The following is a 19,540-nucleotide window of genomic DNA, read 5'->3' on the forward strand; positions in this document are numbered from 1 at the left end:
GGTTTTGAGCTCCAGACAGCCATTTCCTGTTCAGCTTGTGTTACTAGACCTTGTTGTCATAAGAGTATAAAATATTTCCTTTAAAGAAGAACTCTGCATATTTAATACAAGCATAGAAGCTGAATTAATATATATATATGTGAACGTGTGTGGATACAGACATTATTTCCTTACAATCCCCTCTTTGATCATATGGAATTCCCATTCCATGTGATCACTCCTTATACCACACACCAATTCTCGATATCTTTCTCAGGGTACTTCCCTTTTTAAGGGTGACAGTTTCATTCTCTGAATCATCTGCTTACTAAACGGTTCAGGAAAGTTTTGATCTTTCAAGTCCTCAGTCTCTAGTTCATTGGTATACTCCCTGAACATAAATTCTTCCTCATACTAGTCCTGCATAGTCTTTGGATCCTTTGGACAGAGTGGTTTTGGATAGCCTCTTAGCCATCGCTCATATCTACTTTGCAGGCTTGGGGGTATGATCAAAGCCATTTCCTTTGTAGGCATCTTGTCCGGAAGACTCATGTTTGTCCGGGGAATTTCTTGAGGACTCCTTCTGGTGTCTACTTGAGCCGGCTGGCGTGTATCCACTGTGGACTCTGGTCAGTAAGGACAGCCGTTCGAGCAACTCTTAGAACCTCAAATGGACCTTGGTATATCGGACCAGTCTTGTGGCGGGCAGCTAGTTGTTTCACCAGAACTTTGTCTCCGGGCAAGAATGGATGAGTTGGGTCTGTGGAAAGAGAAGGAAAGGTGACAGCAACCTTATCATAATTTTCTGAGAGTATACCTACCAAGTGTTTCACGTACTGTTCCTGCAAGGCAAAAATGTTACTGTCAGTATCCGATTCCTCACGGGTATTAGGGGGTCGACCGAATAACACTTCATAAGGTGACAACCCTGTTTGTTTATTTGGTGTCGTTCTTATTTGGTAGAGAATGGCGGGTAGAAATTTCAGCCAATCTTTCAATGTTCCTGAAGTAGCCTTTTCTAACCTATCCTTAATGGTTCTGTTCATTCTTTCCACTACTCCTGCACTTTGCGGGTGGTAGGCTATATTGAGTTTCCACTGGAAACCCAAAATCTTTGTCAGTTCTTGTATTAGTTTGGACTGGAAAGCAGGTCCCTGATCTGAATGAATTACCCGAGGAAGTCCATACAGTGAAATCCATTGATTTATCAATGCCCTAGCTGTCACACCAGCTGTTTCTCCTGAAGTAGGTATGGCTACACACCATCCGGAGAACCTACAGACTATTACAAGCAGATATCTTATATTCCCGGGTTGCTTTGGCATGTGTGTATAATCCATCTGCAAATCTTGCAGAGGGCCTGTAGGGGGTGGTAGATTCCCATGTCTCCCGTGTGCTTTTCCTTGAACATTATTCTGTGCACAAGTCATGCATGAGTCGACCAGATCGTCTATCAATCTCTGCAATTGGTGGGTACAGAACAGTGACTTGTAATGTTCTGATATGTACTGTTTTCCTAAATGTCCAGGACCATGAAGATAAGATATTAGGAGCGGTGCTGATGCAGTAGGAACCCCCAATATCCGATCTTTTGTCCACATACTTGTACCTGTCGTCTGCAGTCCCTGAGATTTCCAGTACTTGATGTCCTCACTGGTAGACTGTTTCTGAAGTTGATATACTACTGACTCCCAGTTTTCACTTTCAAAGTCTGTCATGAATAATAACTTATTTTCCCTTCTCGTGTCTCTCTTGGCTGCCATTTTTGCTGCTCTATCTGCTAGGTTGTTTCCCATAGCTTGATAATCTCCTTTTGCAGAGTGTCCTTTCACTTTTATCACACTTATGGCTTCTGGTAATTGAATTGCATGTAGCAAGTAATCTATGTATTTCTGATTCGCTACCTTCTTCCCGTCTGCTGAGATATACCCCCTATTTTTCCATATTAATGCATAATCATGCACTGTTCCAAATGCATAGCTACTATCAGTATAAATATTCACTTTGTGTCCTGCGAATATTTCACAGGCTCTTGTGAGCGCTACTAACTCAGCTTGTTGTGCCGAAGTTGTGACAATTGGTTCAGCTTCTATCACTTGATTTGGGAGCATGACCACTGCGTAACCTGTTTGGTATGTCCTGTCATCTGGTCTTGTGCATGATCCATCCACAAAAACATCTATACTGCCAGTCTTTGGTGTGTCCTTTAAATCCTCCCTAGGTGTTGTGCATGACAAGATTATTTCATCACATCTGTGTTCAGGTATTGGGTCTACTTGTTCGTCAGAACCTTCACGCTTAAGTCTCAAAAGTGTATGCAAAAATCTTATCACTGGTGAGGTGTCTGGACATGTCTTTATCAACAGGTTTGCCATACTGAGTAATATGGTCTCATATCCGGACAGTCTCTGAGCTGTCATGCGTTGTGTGGTCATGTTTTGAAGGAGGGACAAGACTGTATGAGTGGTGAAAAGTTCCATTATATTTCCATGGACTATCTTAGTAGCATCCTTTACTGACATAGCCGCGGCTGCTAGTGCTTGGAGACAGTGAGGCATTCCAAGAACTACAGGAGGTAATTTTCTCGATAGGTATGAAACTGGCCTGTTTTTCCCCCCATGTGTTTGTGTCAAAACCGCTGCATAGGTTTCTCCCGATACCACACAGTATAATTGGAATGGCTTTCCATAATCTGCCAGGGCCAAGGCTGGGGCTTGGGTCAGGGACCGAATCAATCTCTCAAAGGCTTCTACTCTGTCCTCTGTCCACTCCACTACCTTTGGTGCTTCTGTGAGTGTAGTTTTTCTTAGGATTGAATCCCAATGGGAGCAATCGGGAATCCACTGCCTACAATACACTATTGACCCTAGAAAGGACAGCATTGTAGCTTTGTCCCTCGGCCTGCTTAGGGATTTCACTGCCTTGACTCTAGCGGGTGAGATCTTTCTCTCTCCTGCCTCTATTATGCACCCCAGATACTCTACCTGGGTACTTGCATATTGGATTTTCTTCTTCGAGGCCAGGTGTCCTTTGCTTGCCAAATGGTCTAATAAACTCAGTGAATCTATTTCGCAGGCTTCTAACTCCGAATTGGAGAGTAAAAGGTCGTCTGTGTACTGTATTAAGGTGGATCCCCTCTTTGGTTCCCAATCTTCCAATGTAGCCTTTAATACAATAGAAAAGGCTGCTGGGCTATCCCCAAGACCTTGTGGGAGACGGGTCCAAGTCACCTGACCATTATCAGCCCACTGAAAAGCAAAAAGATTTTGTGCATCCCAAGCCACTGGTATGGAAAAGAACGCATTACTGAGGTCAACTACAGTGTAGTATCTGGATCCCGCAGGAATGGCCCCAAACACAGCTGTAAGATCTGCCACCAAGGGGGGAAGTGGGATAATTGCCTTGTTTACCTTCCTTAGATCCTGTACCAGCCTCCATGTGCCATTAGCCTTTTTTACAGGATTTATCGGGGAATTCCAGGGACTGACAATTTTCCTAAGAATTCCCATCTGCAAGTATTTCTCAATTTGTGGCTTTATACCCTCTAACTTTTCCTCACTCAATGGGTATTGTTTTTGAAAGGTTGGCATAACCCCCTCCTTCAAACAGGGCCGGTAGGGCTCACAGTTAATCCTTCCTACTGAGTCTTTACATTTTGCCCAAATTGGATGATTTTCCAGGGACATTGGTATGCTTAAAAAGAACCCATTCATGTCACGTCTCTTTGGGTTTGTCAGGTCACATTTCATTGAGGTTGCTGTCAGTCTTCCTTTTTTGTCAAAGACTAATGAAATCTGTAATGCTGCCATTAAATCCCTTCCTAATAGGCAAACGGGGCATTCTAGTAGGACTGCAAAAGACATGTGCGTCACTAGTTCCCCCGTAAGAGTACAAACCGGGAGCGGTGCTGTCACCTTATGTATCACTGTCGTCCCATTTATACCCATAGAACTTCCTTCGGTGCATTTATTATTAATGAAGTCTATTTTGTTTACACTTGAAGTCGTTGCTCCGGTGTCAAGCAGCAAATTAACTTTAATACCATCAATTTGCAGTATTACTTGTGGTAAGACTTGCCAATCAGTTGGAACAAAATGCATGATGAAGGATGGGACTCGTTCTGGGCACCCCTAATAGTAATTGTTCCCCCGTGGGGACGGGTACTGTCATTTCTTGCTGTCTTTCCTGTTGTCTGGGCCCCCCTCGGTAGTCAGAGGTGCCTCTCCCTCTGTATTCTCTCCTATCTTCGTCTCTCACCTTTGGACATTCCCGCCTCCAGTGACCTAGACTCCCACAAATGAAACAGCCCTGTCTCTGATTTCTTTCTACTCTTCCCAGGTAATCTGCCTGGCCCCTACTTCTCGGACCTCTTCTATTATTCCTTCCCCGGGAGAAACCTGACATCATCATGTAATTGCTTTCCCCATTTGACAATATAGACTCCTGTTGTATGTCCTGCTGCACTAACAATGGAAATACTCCTCCCTTTTGATTGAAAACACCAGAGGCCGAGCGTTTTGCTATGTCATCCATAAATTCTGTCACTGATTGAGTAAGCCATTCGTTATTCATTCGTTATTCACTAATTTTATTAGCTGCGTTGTCTTAGGGTCCCCATTTGTCATACATGTAGTCTTGAACAATTCAGGTGAATTCATTCCTGTACTACTGTAGAGGTCCAACAGTCTCTTACAGAAACTATAAAAATCCTCTTTCGGCTCTTGTTTTGTATTTAGCATTGTGTGTAAGCCTGAATCCCCTTTGTATCTTTTCATCCATTCTACTCCTATCTTATCCCAAAACTTCTTCCAAACCTTGGGGCCATCTCTCTCTCCTCCATCCCTAACTTCTTTTTCTGATGCCCTCATTATCTTTTCTGGATCGATTTGGGAGCCAGTGTCTGGGTCTATGGCTGATAGTATTATCTGAATATCCTCCAAAGTTAAATGGCTCCCTGCGGTATACTTCTGCAGAAACATAGCTGCTGCTCTAGGGTCCTTTTTTGGATTGGGGCACATATCTTTCAGTTCCTTCATTAATCCTAAAGGAAGAGGGATATGGACTTCAGTGCTACCCACAGTAATCATGGGAAGCCGCAGTTGTGTGCCTTCCCTATCCCCTTCCTCAGGTGTTAGAGTGAGTTTGGAAAATTCATCTGTCAGGGGTTGGATTACTCCAGGTATTCTAGGGCTGGAGGTTGCCAGGGGAATTCCAGGTTCCAAACTGTCCGCCTCTATTTGTGTTTCTATTCCTGTCTTCCTACCGTACTCTTCCTGAGCCCTGGTTTCCCAGTCCTTCTTCACCCTCCAGTACTCCTGTCTTAGTTTTTCTATCTCGGTCAGCAGCTGTTTTTTTTTGTTAGTCACAGCTCTGGTTCTGCCACACTCTCCTCCCAAAATGCCGTTTAATTCATCTATCTGTTGCTCACTAGGAAGGTCAGTATCATCTGGGTCCTCGTGATCATATATTACGGGAAAGACATCCTGAAGGGGAAGTTGTTTAATGTGGACTATGTCTGTCTTTAGTTTATCCCTCAGTTGAATCAGCTCATGTACATAACTGCCCATGCTTTCTCTATATTCTTTTCTTTTTTCCTTAGCCTGTTTGACTTGTGGAGTCACATCTGCTTGTTCCATAAGTGCTGCTGCCACTATAACTGCAGTACTCAAAAGGGAATCTCTATCCCCCAAATCCGGGTACAGCCCAGTTCTCTTTTGATTCTCACCAGAAAATAATAATAATTCTGGTGCGGTTGCTTGTTTTGGACAGGGGACCTTATCATAAGGGTCTTGTAGCATGTCCTCTGTAGGGACAGCTGGGAGTATTGCCTTTTGTGGTTCTAATACCGTCACGTCATATGCCGGTGGCTTTTCTGGCAAGGAGGGCAGAATTTCTGACCATGGAACTCCTTCCTTTTTACTCATTTTCCCCCTGTTCTGTTTTAAGTATATGTGATGGGTTGGTGGAAATCTCTTTCTGTACTCTTTTAATGCCTTCTCCCATTTCTTAAAACATGTTTTCATATAATCTTCATCCCAGGCACCAACGGGATAGTTATATTTTGGGTGAAACCCCACCATTTTTTTAACCTCCTCCCAGTCTGCTTCATTGCGAGGACCCACATCGCTGATCTGCGTAATACACAGTTGCTGACTGCGGTCACAGATATTTACCCAAAATAGATCAGTTACACTAATCCCACAGGTGCCTGATACAAAATGTAACGGTGTGGGTCTGGTCTCTGACTCACCATCCAGATCCTTTCCCACGCCGTTACCCATAATGTTTAATGAAATGGACAATGAACTCTATATATATATATTTTCAAGCAACAAACAGTGGGGTAGAAATAGCAGCAATTAAATAGCAGGAAGTAATTGTGTTAGTACTGTTATGTTGAGAATCAATTAAGCCAGCACAATCAGATTTTCCAGTAGCACAATATTCTTATAACACGTGTAAAATATCTAATATGGGCAACACCATTTACAAACTTAATAGACCGCAGTAATCAATGTCACTTTCCAAGTTTTAACTGTACAGTTATGTTCAATAAACAATTCACTCCACAGACAATCCTAGTGAGTTAGAAACCAACATCTGCATTCAGATGTATGCGTTTCCCTCACCTTTTTTTCCATATGTATTCCTTTCCTTATACATATTCCGGGTACCTTGTTTCCTTGTTTCACATAAATCCAGAGTTATCCTTTAACTCAATCACATAAATCCAGAGTTATCCTTTAACTCAATAAACCGTCAAATGAGAGACTAATTCTCACTTGAGAAATCCCTGCCAACGTTCGAAGAGACTAGTTCTACATTCGAAAAATTCCCTGCCATCAATATGATGTCTGTTCCTGGAACAACATCCCCTGCCAACCACTGTGCCTATAGGAGACGCCGCTCCTATCAGGATACGCAGAACACTGAGTGCTGCCTCGTGTCTGTCCCACAGTCCTATGAACACTAAACTAACCTGCCACTATAACCTGCCATCCAGTATACATCAGATATTTACCGTATCCAGGAGAGAAACATTCCAACCAACATAAGCAGTGGCAGAAATTATTTACTCACCTGGATAGTCAGTGAACCATCATCTGCTACCAATTGAAAGGGCCCCTGGTTTGTCTGTGGGTGAACCTCCGGCCGGGCAACCACTGAAGACCAATACACGTTGATAGGTTTAAAATGGTTGTTACTTTATTCTGACATCGTAGACAATTTATAGATACAAACCACAAGATTACCATACAAACCACAAGATTATCATATACCTCCCCTAAGCTTAATCCAATCAGGTAACGAAAAAGTCATGATAATTTCGTAAAAACAAGGTACATATGTGACACATTTATAATTCTTAGTACTCAGATATCTAACCACAATCTTTGTTGATTTCAGCTTTGTTCAAATATTTCTCGGAATTATCTTTGTTTATCTTGTACCATCTTGTACCAACATTTGCCTGAGCAAACGTTTTTTACTTATCTAAACCACAGGTGAACGTCAATATACAAAAAAATGCTTATATATATGTATATAACTCGTATTGCAGTAAATGTAAAATATATGTCTAATGCACATGTTAGATATATGTGTAACAGGTATATATGTGCATATATATGTTTCTGCAGCTATGATGCCATGCATTTGGCAATTCTCTCTTCAGGTACCTCTATTACAAATGTGGCTTTCTTTTGCTAAAGCATGCATATCTCTTTCTAGCCATGCGGTTTTGAGCTCCAGACAGCTATTTCCTGTTCAGCTTGTGTTACTAGACCTTGTTGTCATAAGAGTATAAAATATTTCCTTTAAAGAAGAACTCTGCATATTTAATACAAGCATAGAAGCTGAATTAATATATATATATATATATATATATATATGTGAACGTGTGTGGATACAGACATTATTTCTTTACAAGTCCAAAACAAGCTTTAAAAACAGCTGTTTTATTCTGTTTTCTTTTTTAAAAAAAAAACCATTTTGTGCAAGACATTAGATTTGTTGCCTTTGCTTCATTTGTGACAGTCCAATACAATCTTTAAGTATTATTGTTATTTTCTGGTATTTAAAAAAACACCCATTTAGTGCAAAACACTAGATTTGTGGACTTTGCTGCATTTCTGACAGTCCAATACAATCATTAGATAGTGCTGTTAGATTTTGGTTTAAAAATGCACCCATTTTTTGCTAGATAACACTTTTGCAGCCATTGCTGCATTTCTGACAGTCCAATACAAGCATTAAATACCACTGTTATATTCTGGTTTTAAAAAAAACACCCATTTTGTGCAAGACACTAGATTTGCTGCCTTTGCTGCATTTGAGACAGTCTAATTCAAGCGTTAGATACTGCATTTATATTCTGGTTAAAAAAAAAAAAAACATTTTGTGCTAGATAATACATTTGTGGCCTTTGCTTCATTTGTGACAGTCTAATACAAGTGTTAGATACTGCTGTTATATTCTGGTTTTTAAAAAACACCAATTTTGTGCAAGACATTAGATTTGCGGCCTTTGCTGCATTTCTGACATTCCATGACAAACTTTAAATACTGCGGTTATATTTTGGTTTTAAAAAAGCACTCATTTTGTTCAAGACATTAGATTTGTGTCATTTGCTACATTTGTGACAGTCCAATACAATCTTTAAATATTATTATTATTATTTTCTGGTATTAAAAAAAACACCCTTTTTTTGCTAGATAACACTTTTGCGGCCTTTGCTGCATTTCTGACAGTCAAATACAAGCATTAAATACAGCTGTTATATTGTGGTTATAAAAAAACACCCATTTTGTGCTAGATACTACATTTGCAGCCATTGCTGCATTTCTGACAGTCTATTACAAGCATTAAATACAGCTGTTATATTCTGGTTTTAAAAAAACACCCATTTTGTGCAAGACACTACATTTGCGGCCTTTAATGCATTTGTGACAGTCTAATACAAGCTTTAAATACTGTAGTTATAGTCAGTTTTTTTAACAACATGCTACATTTGCGACATATCATGACAAGCTTTAAATACTCTAGTTATATTATGTTTTTTTTTTAAAAACACCCATTTTGTGCAAGACACTACATTTGTGACAGTCCAATACAAGCATTAAATACCACTGTTATATTCTGGTTTTAAAAAAAACACCCATTTTGTGCAAGACACTAGATTTGCTGCCTTTGCTGCATTTGTGACAGTCTAATTCAAGCGTTAGATACTGCATTTATATTCTGGTTTAAAAAAAAAAAACATTTTGTGCTAGATAATACATTTGTGGCCTTTGCTTCATTTGTGACAGTCTAATACAAGTGTTAGATACTGCTGTTATATTCTGGTTTTTAAAAAACACCAATTTTGTGCAAGACATTAGATTTGCGGCCTTTGCTGCATTTCTGACATTCCATGACAAACTTTAAATACTGCGGTTATATTTTGGTTTTAAAAAAGCACTCATTTTGTTCAAGACATTAGATTTGTGGCATTTGCTACATTTGTGACAGTCCAATACAATCTTTAAATATTATTATTATTTTCTGGTATTATTTATTATTTTCTGGTATTAAAAAAACACCCTTTTTTTGCTAGATAACACTTTTGCGGCCTTTGCTGCATTTCTGACAGTCAAATACAAGCTTTAAATACTGCTGTTATATTGTGGTTATAAAAAAACACCCATTTTGTGCAAGACACTAGATTTGTGGCCTTTTCTGCATTTGTGACAGTCCAATGCAAGCTTTAAATATTGCAATTATATTCTGGTATTAAAAAAAAAAAACATTTTGTGGAAGACACTAGATTTGCGGCCATTGCTGCATTGGTGACAGTCCAAAACAAGCTTTAAGTACAGCTGTTATATTCTGGTTTTAAAAAAAAACACCCATTTTGTGCAAAACACTACATTTGTGGTCTTTGCTGCATTTCTGACAGTCCATTATAAGCGTTAAATACTGTTGTTATAGTCTGTTTTTTAAAAAACACAAATTTTGTGCAAGACATTAGATTTGCGGCCTTTGCTGCATTTCTGACATTCCATGATAAGCTTTAAATACTGCAGTTATATTCTGTTTTTTAAAAAAAACACTCATTTTGTTCAAGACATTAGATTTGTGGCCTTTGCTACATTTGTGACAGTCCAATACAAGCTTTAAATATTATTATTACTAGACATTAAGCCCGTTATAATAAAGGGAGCTAGAACAGTAGTGTATAAACTTTAGTAGAAACAGTCTATATTAAATAGTAAGATAATTTAACCACATTGTATTTCTTGAATTGATCTATTTGCTCGTTTTTTTTTCTTTGTTTTTCAACCTTTCTTTTTTTTATTTTTACTTGCTGACTTGACTGTTTCTCCAGGAGAATTTGATTATGTAGTGTTTCATTGTCTGTGTCTTTTGTCCTACTTGATGTGTCCTTTTTTTTGGGTGGCATGTTGTTAGTAAAAAGTCCAAGTGATATAGGCTTGTACTTTTATAATTTTATTATATTTTCTCTTACTGTAATACTGACTTATATGTAGCTGTAATATGCCTCGCTGGCACTGACTTTTGACTGAGACTGCAGGCACTGTGACTGGTGGCTGATATGACTGCCACTGACTGGTAGTGCTGAGACCACTTGCACTGTGACTGGTGAGTGATACAGCTGTCACTGACTGGTGGTGCTGAGACCACTGGCACTGTGACTGGTGGTAGATACGGCTGGCACTGACTGGTGGTGTTGAGACCACTGGCACTGTGACTGGTGGCTGATACGGCTGGCACTGTGACTGATGGCTGATAGAGCTGGCACTAACTGGTGGTGCTGAAACCACTGTCACTGTGACTGGTGGCTAATACACTTAGCACTGACTGGTGGTGCTGAGACTGCTGTCACTGTGACTGGTGGCTGATACGGCTGGCACTAACTGGTGTTGCTGAGACCACTGGCAGTGTGACTGGTGGCTGATTCAGCTGGCACTGGCTGCTAGGACTGACTGGTGGTGCTGAGACTGTGGGCACTGTGACTGGTGCCTGAGATGGCTGGCACTGACTGGTGGTCCTGAGACTGCAGCTGATGGCTGAAACAGCTGGCGCTGACTGGTGGCTGAGACAACTGGCAGTGCCACGTGGTGCTGAGACTGGTGGCACTGGGACTGGTGGCTGATACGGCTGGCACTGACTGGTGGTGCTGAGACCACTGGCACTGTGACTGGTGGCTGATACAGCAGCTCGCACTTACTGCAGGCACTGACTGGTGGTTTTGAGAAGGCGGGCACTGTGAATGGTGGCTGATAGAGCTGGCACTAACTGGTGGTGCTGAGACCACTGGTACTGTGACTGGTGGCTGATAGGGCTGGCACTGACTGGTGGCTGATACGGCTGGCACTGACTGGTGGTGCTGAGACCACAGGCACTGTGACTGGTGGTTGATAGAGCTGGCACTAACTGGTGGTGCTGAAACCACTGTCACTGTGACTGGTGGCTAATACGCTTGGCACTGACTGGTGGTGCTGAGACTGCTGTCACTGTGACTGGTGGCTGATACAGCTGGCACTGACTGCTAGGACTGACTGGTGGTGCTGAGACTGTGGGCACTGTGACTGGTGCCTGAGATGGCTGGCACGAACTGCTGGCACTGACTGGTGGTGTTGAGACTGCAGCTGATGGCTGAAACAGCTGGCGCTGACTGGTGGCTGAGACGACTGGCAGTGCCACGTGGTGCTGAGACTGGTGGCACTGTGACTGGTGGCTGATACTGACTGGTGGTGCTGAGAGCACTGGCACTGTGACTGGTGGTTGATACAGCTGGCACTGATTGGTGGTGCTAATACGGCGGGCACTGTGACTGGTGGCTGATAGAGCTGGCACTACCTGGTTGTGCTGAAACCACTGTCACTGTGACTGGTGGCTAATATGCTTGGCACTGACTGTTGATACTGAGATTGCTGTCACTGTGACTGGTGGGTGATACTGCTGGCACTGACTGGTGGTGCTGAGACCACTGGCACTGTGACTGGTGGCTGATACAGCTCGCACTGACTGCTGGCACTGACTGGTGGTGCTGAGACGGCGGGCACTGTGACTGGTGGCAGATAGAGCTGGCACTGACTGGTGGTGCTGAGACCACTGGCACTGTGACTAGTGGCTGATAGGGCTGGCACTGACTGCTGTTACTGTGACTGGTGGCAATGATTGATGGCTGGCAATTATTGCTGGCACTGATTGGTGGTGCTGGCTAATACTGCTGGCAGCCGCTGCAGTGTGTATCTGAGAGCAATTTCTGTCACTGTGCATGTAATGGCGGCGCTTCTTATGCACTCAGCTCCAACTGACACCACACACCATAAGAGGCGGTAATTGGCCAGCGGCGCAGTTGTGGGGATGGTGTGATTGGACGGCTCCATGCTGTGGGCGGTCCGTACAGCGTGTGGTGCGTCATGTGTTTATTGGCTGGCGCAATTGTGGGCGGTCCGGGCGGCGACTTTGATTGGACGGCCACGCTGCTGTGGGCTGTCCGGGCTGCATGTGATGCATCGTGTTTTTATTGGCCGGCGGCGCAGTGTTTTGGGCGGTCCCTGCTGTGTGTGTGGAGTGTGTGCTGATTGGTTTGTGCGCCGCGCATGCGCACTTCACTAAGGCTACTTTCACACTGGCGTTTCAGTGTCCGCCTGTGAGATCTGTTTCAAGGCTCCAGTTTAGCCCCAATGCATTCTGAATGGATGCGGATCCATTCAGAATGCATCAGTTTGGCTCTGTTCCGCCTCCATTCCGCTCTGGAGCCGAACGGATCTGTCCTGACTTACAATGTAAGTCAATGGGGACGTATCCATTTACATTGAAACAATATTGGTGCAATTGTAAACGGATCCGTCCCCCATTGACTTTCAATGTAAAGTCAGGAGTCCCTATTAATATACCATCGGATCGGAGTTTTCTACAATCCGATGGTATATTTTAACTTGAAGCGTCCCCATCACCATGGGAATGCCTCTATGTTAGAATATACCATCGGATTTGAGTTAGATTGTGAAAACTCAGATCCGACAGTATATTCTAACACAGAGGCATTCCCATAGTGATGGGGACGCTTCAAGTTAGAATATACTAAGAACTGTGTACATAACTGCCCCCTGCTGCCTGGCAGCACCCGATCTCTTACAGGGGGCTGTGATTCGCACAATTAACCCCTCAGGTGCCGCACCTGAGGAGTTAATTGTGCGGATCTCAGCCCCCTGATCGGGTGCTGTCAGACAGCAGGGGCCAGACCCCCCTCCTTCCCCAGTATAAATATCTTGGCAAAAGACAACTTTTCCCATTTTTTTATACAAAGTTGGCATTTGACCAAGATATTTATCTCACCCAGCATAGGTATATGTAAAATGACACCCCAAAACACATTGACCAACTTCTACTGAATACGGCAATACCACATGTGTGACACTTTTTTGCAGCCTAGGTGGGCAAAGGGGCCCACATTCCAAAGAGCACCTTTAGGATTTCACAGGTCATTTTTTACACATTTTGATTTCAAACTACTTACCACACATTAGGGCCCCTAGAATGCCAGGGCAGTATAACTACCCCACAAGTGACCCCATTTTAGAAAGAAGACACCCCCAGGTATTTCGTGATGGGCATAGTGAGTTCATGGAAGTTTTTATTTTTTGTCACAAGTTAGTGGAATATGAGACTTTGTAAGAAAAAAAAATAAATCATCATTTTCCGCTAACTTGTGACAAAAAATAAAAAATTCTAGGAACTCGCCATGCCCCTCACGGAATACCTTGGGGTGTCTTCTTTCCAAAATGGGGTCACTTGTGGGGTAGTTATACTGCCCTGGCATTATAGGGGCCCTAATGTATGGTAAGTAGGTAAATGACCTGTGAAATCCTAAAGGTGCTCTTTGGAATGTGGGCCCCTTTGCCCACCTAGGCTGCAAAAAAGTGTCACACATGTGGTATCGCCGTATTCAGGAGAAGTTGGGAAATGTGTTTTGGGGTGTCTTTTTACATATACTCATGCTGGGTGAGAGAAATGTCTCGGCAAAAGACAACTTTTCCCATTTTTTATACAAAGTTGGCATTTGACCAAGATATTTATCTCACCCAACATGGGTATATGTAAAATGACACCCCAAAACACATTGCACAACTTCTCCTGAGTACGGCAATACCAGATGTGTGACACTTTTTTGCAGCCTAGATGCGCAAAGGGGCCCACATTCCTTTTATGAGGGCATTTTTAGACATTTGGATCCCAGACTTCTTATCACGCTTTAGGGCCTGTAAAATTCCAGGGCAGTATAAATACCCCACATGTGACCCCATTTTGGAAAGAAGACACCCCAAGGTATTCAATGAGGGGCATGGCGAGTTCATAGATTTTTTTTTTTTTTGCCACAAGTTAGCGGAAATTGATATTTTTATTTTTTTTTCTCACAAAGTCTCCCTTTCCGCTAATTTGGGACACAAATTTCAATCTTTCATGGACTCAATATGCCCCTCACGGAATACCTTGGGGTGTCTTCTTTCCGAAATGGAGTCAAATGTGGGGTATTTATACTGCCCTGGCATTTTAGGGGCATTAAAGCGTGAGAAGAAGTCTGGAATATAAATGTCTAAAAAATTTTACGCATTTGGATTCCGTGAGGGATATGGTGAGTTCATGTGAGATTTTATTTTTTGACACAAGTTAGTGGAATATGAGACTTTGTAAGAAAAAAATATATAATTTCCGCTAACTTGGGCCAAAAAAATGTCTGAATGGAGCCTTACAGGGGGGTGATCAATGAAAGGGGGGTGATCAATGACAGGGGGGTGATCAGGGAGTCTATATGGGGGGATCACCCCCCTGTCATTGATCACCCTCCTATAAGGCTCCATTCAGACGTCCGTATGTGTTTTGCAGATCCGATCCATGTATCCGTGGATCCGGAAAAAACATACGGACATCTGAATGCAGTCTTACAGGGGGGTGATCAATGACAGGGGGGGGGATCAGGGAGTCTATATGGGGTGAACACCCCCCTGTCATTGATCACCCCCCTGTAAAGCTCCATTCAGATGTCCGTATGTGTTTTGCGGATCCGAACCATGTATCCGTGGATCCGTAAAAAACATACGGACATCTGAATGGAGCCTTACAGGGGGGTGATCAGGGAGTCTATTTGGCGTGATCACCCCCCTGTAAGGCTCCATTCAGACGTCTGTATGTGTTTTGCGGATCCGATACATGTATTCAGTGGATCCGTAAAAATCATACAGACGTCTGAATGGAGCCTTACAAGGGGGTGATCAACGACAGGGGGGTGATCAATGACAGGGGGGTGATCAGGGAGTCTATATGGGGTGATCAGGGGTGATCAGGGGTTAATTAGGGGTTAATAAGTGACGGGGGGTGTAGTGTAGTGTGGTGATTGGTGCAACTTTACAGAGCTGCCTGTGTCCTCTGGTGGTCGATCCAAACAAAAGGGACCACCAGAGGACCAGGTAGCAGGTATATTAGACGCTGTTATCAAAACAGCTGCTAATATACCTGTTAGGAGTTAAAAAAATCGCATCTCCAGCCTGCCAGCAAACGATCGCCGCTGGCAGGCTAGAGATCCACTCGCTTACCTTCCGATCCTGTGAACGCGCGCGCCTGTGTGCGCGCGTTCACAGGAAATCTCGCGTCTCGCGAGATGACGCATATATGCGTGACTCTGCGCAGGGCTGCCGCCTCCGGATAGCAATCCTGCGTTAGGCAGTCCGGAGGCGGTTAAAAGCATTGGTGGCCAGTGCGCCCCCCCCTCCCTCCCCAGTATTAAAAGCATTGGTGGCCAGTGCGACCCCCCCTCACCAGTATTAAAAGCATTGGTGGCCAGTGCGGCCCCCCCTCCCTCCCTCCTCAGTATTAAAAGCATTGGTGGCAGTGGCCACAGGCTAACAACCCCCCCATCATTGGTGGCAGCGGAACGGCATTAACGATCGGAGTCCCAGTTTAATCGCTGGGGCTCCGATCGGTTACCATGGCAGCCAGGATGCTACTGCAGTCCTGGCTGCCATGGTTACTTAGCTTATACTTACATGCGCTGTCTGTGGCCGGCCGGTGCTCCTCCTACTGGTAAGTGACAGGTCTGTGCGATGCGCCGCACAGACCTGTCACTTACCAGTAGGAGAGCGCCGGTCTGCCACAGACAGCGCATGTAAGTATAAGCTAAGTAACCATGGCAGCCAGGACTGCAGTAGCATCCTGGCTGCCATGGTAACCGATCGGAGCCCCAGCGATTAAACTGAGACTCCGATCGGAAATGCCGCTCCGCTGCCACCAATGATGGGGGGGAGGGGGTTTGTTAGCCTGTGGCCACTGCCACCAATGCTTTTAATACTAGGAAGGGAGGGAGGGGGGGCCGGACTGGCCACCAATGCTTTTAATACTGAGGAGGGAGGGAGGGCGAGAGGGAGGGGGGGCGCACTGGCCACCAATGCTTTTAATACTGGGGAGGGAGGGAGGGGGGGCCGCACTGGCCACCAATGCTTTTAATACTGGGGAAGGAGGGAGGAGGGGGCCGCACTGGCCACCAATGCTTTTAATACTGGGGAAGGAGGGGGGTCTGGCCCCTGCTGTCTGGCAGCACCCGATCAGGGGGCTGAGACCCACACAATTAACTCCTCAGGTGCGGCACCTGAGGGGTTAATTGTGCGAATCACAGCCCCCTATAAGAGATCGGGTGCTGCCAGGCAGCAGGGGGCAGTTATGTACACAGTTCTTAGTATATTCTAACTTAAAGCGTCCCCATCACCATGGGTACGCCTCTGTGTTAGAATATACTGTTGGATCTGAGTTTTCACGATAATGAAAACTCAGATCTGAAAAAGCTGTTATGCAGACGGATCTGCACTGAACGGATGGTCGTGTTTTTATTGGCCGGTGGCGCGGTGCTTTGGGCGGTCCCTGCTGTGTGTGTGGAGTGTGTGCTGATTGGTTTTTGCGCCGCGCATGCGCACTTTACTAATCGGCACACACTTACGGACAACAGCCCTGAGCATGTACACAGGGCTTTTATTAGTATAGATATTCTCATATTAAAAAAAACACCAATTTTGTGCAAGACACTACATTTGCGGCATTTGCTGCATTTGTGACAGTCCAGAACAAGCTTTAAATACTGCTGTTATATACTGGTTTAAAAAAAAAACACCCATTTTGTGCATGACACTAGATTTGCGGCCTTTTCTGCATTTGTGACAGTCCAATACAAGCTTTAAATATTGTTGTTATATTCTGGTATTAAAAAAACCACCCATTTTGCGCGAGACACTACATTTGCAGCCTTTGCTGAATTTCTGACAGTCCAATACAAGCATTAAATACTATATTCTGGATTTAAAAAAACTCAAATTTTGTGCAATACACTACATTTTGAGCCTTTGATTGATTTGTGACAGTCCAATACAAGCTTTTAATACTGCAGATATATTCTGGTATAAAAAAAAAAACACACCCATTTTGTGCAAGATTCTAGATTTGCAGCCTTTGCTGCATTTGTGACAGTCCAAAACAAGCTTTAAATACAGCTGTTATATTCTAGTTAAAAAAAAAACCACTCATTTTGTGCAAGACACTAGATTTGCGGCCTTTGCTGCATTTCTGATAATCCAATACAAGCGTTAAATACTGTTGTTATATTCTGGTTCTAAAAAAAAACACTCATTTTGTGCAAGACACTATATTTATGGTCTTTGCTACATTTGTGACAGTCCAATACAGTCGTTAAATATAATTGCTATATTCTGGTTTAAAAAAAACATCCAATTTGTGCAAGACGCAGCAAAGGCCGCAAATTTAGTATTTGTGACAGTCCAATACAAGCTTTAAATACTGGTGTTATATTCTGATTAAAAAAAACACCCATTTTGTGCAAGATACTACATTTTTGGTCTTTGCTGCATTTGTGAGAGTCAAATACAAGTGTTAAATACCGCAGTAATATTCTGGTTTTAAAAAAACACCCATTTTGTGCAAGACACTACATTTAGTGCCTTTTCTTCATTTGTGACAGTCCAATACAAGAGTTAAATACCGCTTTTATATTCAGGTATTAAAAAAAAATAACATTTTGTGCAAAACACTGCATTTGCGGCCTTTGCTGCATTTTTGACAGTCCAATACAAGTTTTAAATACCGCTGTTATATTCTGGCTTTAAAAAAAACACCCATTTTGTGGAAGACACTACATTTGCGGCCTTTGCTGCATTTGTGACAGTCCAATACAAGCGTTAGATACTGCATTTATATTCTGGTTTAAAAAAAAAAAACACCCATTTTGTGCATGACACTAGATTTGCGGCCTTTTCTGCATTTGTGACAGTCCAATACAAGCTTTAAATATTGTTGTTATATTCTGGTATTAAAAAAACCACCCATTTTGTGCGAGACACTACATTTGCAGCCTTTGCTGAATTTCTGACAGTCCAATACAAGCATTAAATACTATATTCTGGATTTAAAAAAACTCAAATTTTGTGCAATACACTACATTTTGAGCCTTTGATTGATTTGTGACAGTCCAATACAAGCTTTTAATACTGCAGATATATTCTGGTATAAAAAAAAAAACACACCCATTTTGTGCAAGATTCTAGATTTGCAGCCTTTGCTGCATTTGTGACAGTCCAAAACAAGCTTTAAATACAGCTGTTATATTCTAGTTAAATAAAAAACCACTCATTTTGTGCAAGACACTAGATTTGCGGCCTTTGCTGCATTTCTGATAATCCAATACAAGCGTTAAATACTGTTGTTATATTCTGGTTCTAAAAAAAAACACTCATTTTGTGCAAGACACTATATTTATGGTCTTTGCTACATTTGTGACAGTCCAATACAGTCGTTAAATATAATTGCTATATTCTGGTTTAAAAAAAACATCCAATTTGTGCAAGACGCAGCAAAGGCCGCAAATTTAGTATTTGTGACAGTCCAATACAAGCTTTAAATACTGGTGTTATATTCTGATTAAAAAAAACACCCATTTTGTGCAAGATACTACATTTTTGGTCTTTGCTGCATTTGTGAGAGTCAAATACAAGTGTTAAATACCGCAGTAATATTCTGGTTTTAAAAAAACACCCATTTTGTGCAAGACACTACATTTAGTGCCTTTTCTTCATTTGTGACAGTCCAATACAAGAGTTAAATACCGCTTTTATATTCAGGTATTAAAAAAAAATAACATTTTGTGCAAAACACTGCATTTGCGGCCTTTGCTGCATTTTTGACAGTCCAATACAAGTTTTAAATACCGCTGTTATATTCTGGCTTTAAAAAAAACACCCATTTTGTGGAAGACACTACATTTGCGGCCTTTGCTGCATTTGTGACAGTCCAATACAAGCGTTAGATACTGCATTTATATTCTGGTTTAAAAAAAAAAAAACACCCATTTTGTGCAAGACACTAGATTTGCGGCATTTGCTGCATTTGTGATAATCCAATACAAGCTTTAAAAATTGTTGTTATATTCAGGTTTTAAAAAAAACACCTATTTTGTGCAAGACACTACATTTTGGGCCTTTGCTGCATTTGTGAC

At 42.6% G+C, this 19,540-nt stretch overlaps 1 long non-coding RNA gene across 1 annotated transcript; it reads left to right on the forward strand.

Annotated features, from left to right (window-relative positions):
* The first annotated feature begins 4,007 nt into the window (after positions 1-4,007).
* LOC121001856 lies at positions 4,008-10,606 on the forward strand. The gene is made up of 3 exons (XR_005779160.1): positions 4,008-4,144; positions 7,036-7,037; positions 10,595-10,606. It is a non-coding gene; the product is annotated as an uncharacterized LOC121001856 (long non-coding RNA).
* Positions 10,607-19,540: the final 8,934 nt, after the last annotated feature.

Source organism: Bufo bufo, chromosome 5, assembly GCF_905171765.1.
Source record: "Bufo bufo chromosome 5, aBufBuf1.1, whole genome shotgun sequence".
Lineage (NCBI taxonomy): Eukaryota > Metazoa > Chordata > Amphibia > Anura > Bufonidae > Bufo > Bufo bufo.